Genomic DNA, 7,213 nt, shown 5'->3' with positions numbered 1-7,213 from the left:
ATGTCACCTCCTCCGTGAAGCCTTCCCTAGTTCATTCACCACCTCTAAAATAGTGGTTCCCAAACAGCACCAGAAACTTGGTAGAAATGCAAATCCTCAGAATCTCTTTTGCATTGTTGGTAGGAATGCAAGCTGGTGCAGCCACTCTGGAAAACAGTATGTAGCTTCCTCAAAAAACTAAAAATAGAACTACCCTATGACCCAGCAATTGCACTACTAGACATTTATCCACAGGATACAGGTGTGCTGGTTCGAAGGGACACATACACCCCCATGTTTATAGCAGCACTATCAACAATAGCCGAAGTTTGGAAAGAGCCCAAATGCCCATCGATGGATGAATGGATAAGGAAGATGCGATATATACATATACAATGGAGTATTACTTGGCAATCAAAAAGAGTGAAATCTTGCCATTTGCAACTGCGTGGATGGGACTGGAGGGTATTATGCTAAGTGAAATTAGTCAGTCAGAGAAAGACAAAAATCATGACTTCACTCATATGAGGACTTTAAGAGATAAAACAGATGAATATAAGGGAATGGAAACAAAAATAATATAAAAACAGGGATGGGGGCAAAACAGAAGAGACTTATAAATATGGAGAACAAACTGAGGGTTACTGGAGGGGTTGTGGGAGGGGGGATGGGCTAAATGCATAGGGGGCACTAAGGAATCTACTCCTGAAATCATTGTTGCACTATATGCTAACTAACTTGGATGTAAATTTTAAAAAATAAACCATAGAATGAAAAATAAAAATAAAACAAAAAAACAAAAAAAAGTGTAACATTCAGTAAAGAAAAAAAAAAAGAAAAGAAATGCAAATCCTCAGAAGCCACCACAGACCTACTGAAGTAGAACCTCTGGCCATGGAGTACAGGAATCTGCTGCTTAATAGGCCGTCAGGGACTGATAGACGTTCAAGTCTGAGAACTGCTGTAAGGCCCCATGTTCATACCACTGGCACTCCTCACACTACACTGTTCTTTCTCCCTGTTGCTCGACAAGAAGTGCCTCACATGCAGGGAAATTATCTAACTCATCCTTATTTTCTCAGTGTCTGGAACATAGAAGTCTATCGACCACTTCTGCAAATCACATACCTGGCTTTTTAAGTCCTATCCATAATGTTTCTTCTCGCCACTTTTCAGCCTTCCCTAAATTACCAGATTCTCCATAGATGTCAACTCTTTCCAAGGCTGATTGGTTGGACAACTGTTCTTGTCCCCAGAGAACAGGGTGTGAAATCTCTCTTCTGGAGAAAACTAGGCAGACCCCAATACCAAATCTCTCTCTTTGACAGTGTACCCCATGGGGCAAGCTTTTAGGAGCCTGTACTTTGTCCAAGGACCTGACAACTTTGTAGTTATTCATCTGAAATTGCTTCCAGGCTGGCTATAAAGGATAATTGCCATGAGAAAACTTTGCTGAAGGCCCAAACATTTACTGTTCTTAGTAAGGATAATCGCATCATAGACCGACATAGGAGGAAAATGTAACAGCTAAACTGAATGTGTTTGGTTATTGTTTTTCTCTTAAGAAACATATTTCTTACCATAATGGTATTTTAATATAACTCTGAAGTATATTTATACAAGGTGAGAGAAACTTTGGTTCCAGTTGTGGCAGCACCCTGTGTCTATATCACATGACACAGGGTATTAAATACTAATATAAAGGGCAGGGATTTTAATGTTTATTCCCCCTAGAGGAGTGCCTGGTACTAAGCAGGCACTTGATAAATATTTGTTGGTTATTGATTTTTTTTCTTGGTCCTAATAATTTCATTTTCAGTTAAGCAGAAGAACCCACATACCATAAATATGTAGTTTTCACATTCTTTTTATGTAAAGAGAATTAATAATATCTAGCCCCATTTTGAACTACAAAATGCAAATTAGTTTTGTGTTTCATTTAAAATTCTTCAGTCTCCTTCAGCCCTCACTCTGGAGGGTTTGGGATCTCCCATCTTTTAATGATCTGCATACTGAAGCCAGGGCAGAGTTGCTGGTGGGTAACTTCCCAACACACTGGTTGTTCATAGTAACAGCTATACTCTGTTACACTGTTTTCTCTCTGGGACTGTGCTGGGAAATCGATGGTTCTTTGTTGGTTAATAACTGATTTCTCCACTGATCAAAATGCACAGATTGATGCACTGCTTTGGTTGGTGGCAACAGTCCCGCCCTTCCCTATAGCCACACTGCAGCCAAAGTTCTTGCCATCCTACTCCTGTTTCACTCAGCTCAGGATTGACTGGGATTCTCCACAAGAAACAAGAGGGTTGGGCCATACCTGAAATTTGACTTTCAAATTTATAGCTAGTTATCTGTGCACTACCCCCCCTTTCTGTCCACTAGATGGTGCTGCAAAGCCGTATTTGTAACAGTTCACTGGGCTTGGAGAAAGTGAAAAATATGGACAGGTGAAATGCTGTGGAATGCTTAAAATTTATGAAAGTTAATCCTTTAAACATTCTGGTCTATGTATGTGTCTTGGCAGGCACTTGAATAAAAGGTCCATCCAAATGAACGGAAATATGCAACATGCCCATTTATTTATTACCTCTGGCAGCCTGGGCATACACGTTTTCAGGACAAGTACCTCCTGGCACCTCTGTGTATAAAATAAAGCAGCTGTTTACTCACTGCATAATAATTAATGTGCTCCTTAAAGAATATAATTTATGGCAGTGAATACATAAGAGAATGTATTGTGATCTCCCATGACACTGCTCCGTAAAATCAACGGGTTGTCGTATCTCAGGTTCATTAATTGCTCTAGTAACTTAATACCCAATAGAAAATTAGTAGGAATTTAGTCAGAGGTGAACCTTTGTATTTCCAGTAATCACCTTTTCCTTAGGACTGAAGGTCAAATTCATGGAAGGATCTCAGTTAGTCAAGGAAATCTTGGCATTTCTTTTAACTATGAAAGAACACTCCCTCTGGTTTTTGCTACCCACATTTTGCTGGGGAGGGGAGAGGAGGTTAACTCAATGTGGCTCATTTGGAGAGTCATCTGAATCCTCCTCGGTGAAAAGGCTAATTTTGTTGTTCTGTTGTGTTCTTTCCCTTTGTGGCACTGAGAACCTCTCTTTAGCGATAACATAAATCAAGCAGATTTGGCTTGGAGGCAGCCATCAGCTTCCAGTCCACATGACAAAATGGAGTTAACCTCATTTGCAATTGACCGCCCCCTTTTCACTGATTTTGAATTGTTTGGTTAACTCGCTTTGGGAAGGAGTATCAATAATTCAACATTAGCCAGTTGGCATGTCACCTTGACAGATGGAAACTGCGACAGGGCTATCGATTTGGTTACTCCCTTTCAGGGGGCAGTAGTGAAATCCTCCGCCCACCCCATCTCCATCTATGGGATCAGTGAGAGGAAAGAAAATGGTTCCAACACAGTCATTAAAGCCTGTCCAAGACCTCCAGAGGACAGCCAAATATGCAAATTTGCTGGGATGTTTTCACCTCAGGGAGAGAACAGGAATGAGGAAACAAAAGCAAAAGATTAACGATGCACCTGAGAAGGGAATTGAATGCCTGAGGGGCAGGCAAGAGGTGGCCCAGAAAAAGTTATGAGCCAGGATGAGCCCCCTGCTTCTGATACAACCTGTCTCTCTGGCACATGAGCAATGAACTGGAGGGAATGGGTGTGTGTGTGTGTGTGTGTGTGTGTGTGTGTGTGTGTGTGTGTAGAGAGAGAGAGAGAAGAGAGAGAGAGGAAAGAAGGTAAAATTATTAAGAGTTCATTGTAGATCACACTTACTGTGGACTTTTTGGCCCCTGGTTTGTCAGCTGCTGCCACTAAGCTATGCTTAGGAAGGTGAGGGACTGTAAGTATGACCAGTCTGGCACATACTTTGCACTGGTAGCAAAAGGCCTTAGTTAAGGGATGAGCCATGCAAATGTTTGGTTCGTGTCCATAGTGCCTATTTTCTGCTTTATGTCTTAGTTGTCTTAGGATTCATAAAAATTATCATCCATATAGACTTTGATCCTACCACCTAAATTTTCTACTCTTTGTCCCCCAAAGTAGTGTCTTTGAAAGTGATTAAAGCAGATGAGGATATGAATATATTTCTGTAAACAACAACAAAAAAAGCTATTGTTTGACCAAGGTGTTGTCTAGTCTGTCTTATTTGACCAAGATGTGGTCCATTCTGGGCACCTGGACATCCTTACATTTGGTGGGCTCTGCTAGGTACTTTTGCAGTGTCCCCTCTGATTTCATGTTCCTCGACTCCAGAAGCACATCTCTGTTTCTGTTACCTACAGGGCTGTGCCCAAGCATCCTGTCAGTAAGTGACATGGCCATGTTGGTCAAGCCTTGATTCCAAATGTCTCTCCAGGGCCCTCCTCCAGCCACCTGTGCAGTCCCAGTCTACTGCTCCCTCCATCTCAGCTCTTTGTGTGGTGTCTCAGTGCCTGCCCAGCTCCTCCCTGTTGGTTTGGGCAGCCATGAACATAACTCCCTTGGTGCCCTTTCCCTCAGGGAATGGTTACTGGACTTGACAAGTGACACTGATGAAATTTCTAAAGATGTGAAAAAGAACAACCATACATCCATGTTATGGGACTGAGAACAAGAGTTTACAAAGAAAGTTCAGTTATTTCATTTGGTGTCAGCTAGAAACCTCACCTAGCCTCCCAATCTTATTGATGATTTGTTCTGACAGACTAAACAGTCTTCTTTCTCCTTAATACTAATAACTCACATTTGTATAAAATTTTTAAAAATTTGCAAAAACTCCTTGGTTCCTATTACTTCATTTAATCATCACAAAACCCTTTGATAACACATTACTTATAAAGGTCACAAAAACTGAGGTTCGGTGGAATGAAGTGATTTGGCTAAATTTTCGTGGCTGATCAATGGCAGGACCAAGTCATTTGAGTCTAAATCCATAGTCTTTTTCCGGCCTCTGTCTTAATAATGGAATTCATTGGCTTTATATTGCTAAGTTAATTACCTGACTATACTGGCATGATGTTAGAAATAAATTCCAAAAATTGTTGCATGCTGTCCTATCTCCTCGCAAACCTATGGAGGGTCAGCAAGAATAAAGTGGGGTCATAGCAGAGTGGAAATAGCAGAGGATTTGAGGTATGTCTAAGCACCAACACACACTACCTATGTGCAAAGCACTCAACAACCCTAAGCCTCAGGTTTTTTTCATATATAAAATGGAGATGGGGCGCCTGGGTGGCTTGGTCGGTTAAGCGTCCGACTTCAGCTCAGGTCATGATCTCACGGTCCGTGAGTTCGAGCCCCGCGTCGGGCTCTGTGCTGACAGCTCAGAGCCTGGAGCCTGTTTCAGATTCTGTGTCTCCCTCTCTCTGCCCCTCCCCTGTTCATGCTCTGTCTCTCTCTGTCTCAAAAATAAAATAAAAAAACGTTAAAAAAAAATAAAATGGAGATGATAATTTCTACTGAATGCACTTGTGAGAATTAGAAATTTTAACAAATACAAAATAATGCCTGTTACAATAATTAGCACCTGATAAATACGAGCTTTTATAATCTATTATTATTTTTATTAACTACAGCCTCATTATTACTGAGAACAATAAGGACTTAATACAATTGCAGAATAATCTGTGAGTTTGGGGCAATGACTTTAGAAGGTCTAATTGTACAGAATAACGGAAAACTGACCTTTCATCTTCACAGGTGATAAAGATTGGTTGATTACCTCTTACTAACAACTTAATATTTTTCCACCCTCTGTATACAGAAAACTATTTTATTGTCTGTGAAAATAAGTTTGGTCATAGGAACAATTATTTCTAGAAATATGGAAACTCTGGAAGACACTGGGCAATTTGTCTTGTTAACCATCTGCCACTGATATACCCAATTTTCCATCTGATTTTCCCTTGTCCCTGTCATTGTCAATTACTTTGTACAATATCAAGATTTGGAAAACAGTTAATCGGGTTGGATTGCTAGGCAGCCTTGAGTCTGCCTTTGATTTAATCACAAACACATGCTGCTGCATTCATCAATTTTCCTTTTATGTAAGCTTCTTCATTATTGCGATGCTTTACCTTTGTCCGCAGCAGACGTGTTTGCTGATTTCCATGTCAGAGAAAAGAAATGTGATATAAACAGAAGCCCTCATGGGAAAGGGCAGCCAAAACAAAAATGTGAAGTGAATTTAAAGATGTAACTTAGCAGAAAATCCAACTAGTCCAAATCCAAGAAGTCTGTGTAAGAAAATGTGTTCTCTCAAGAGATGGTAACAACAATGCCTACATCCCACCAGGGTAGAAATATAGTTAAAGCAGTATAACAAAAACACAAAGAAACACTTCAGGGATGGGCTGAAGATATGAACAAAGAGCATGACAACTATAGTATAGAGAACAATAGACATTGTACACTTAAAATATGTGTTAACAGGGTCTCATGTGAAGTGTTCTTACCACAAAAATAAAAGGGGGGAGACACAAGAAAACTTCTGGAGGTGATGGATATGTTTATTACCTTGATTATGGTGATGGTAACATGAAAGTATACATATGTTCAAACTCACCAAATTATATATGTTAATTATGTGCAGTTTTTTTGTATTCCAATTATACCTCAATAAAGCTGGGAGAAAAACATTTACTGAAAACTATAAAAAAAATCCTGATTATATGGAGACACTGAAGGTAAGAAAACAATGGCAACATTTTTTTTATTATGGCCTTCTTCTTTAAAATGAGGGCCATTCTGTTTTTATAAGTGAGTTTAATGACAGCAACTTTGTAGAACATCTCTGTATGAACCAGGAAGACTCATAATCACTGACTCTTGATGGCCTGTGGCCACTGCCAGCTGGAAAAGTGGAAATGTAAAGGCTGTGTTCCCATTCTTCAATGTAGTGAGTCCAGGTAATTCCTGCCACTTGTCGCTAGTGTTCCTGATGCTTTCCTGGGTGTCACTTTCTATGTCTAAAATGGAGAGCTTAGACTTCTAAAGTCCTTGCCAGCCCACCACTTACAAATTTCGTAGCACTTTATATTTCACTCATTTATTAGTTCTCGTGACCCCCATTTAAACTTCTAAGGTGAGGTAGGCCAGGAAAGTATTCTTGTTTCCATTTAACCATTGCAAAATTGCTCTCTAGAAGCCACTGCCAAGTCAATTGGCTTGTTGTACCACTAGTTGAGGCCATCATGGGGAGGACAGGCGGTGCTGCTGAAGCTCAAA

Source organism: Panthera onca, chromosome B2 (genome assembly GCF_046562875.1).
Source record: "Panthera onca isolate mPanOnc1 chromosome B2, mPanOnc1 haplotype 2, whole genome shotgun sequence".
In the NCBI taxonomy this organism is placed as follows: domain Eukaryota; kingdom Metazoa; phylum Chordata; class Mammalia; order Carnivora; family Felidae; genus Panthera; species Panthera onca.
This window is presented reverse-complemented; position numbering follows the sequence as displayed.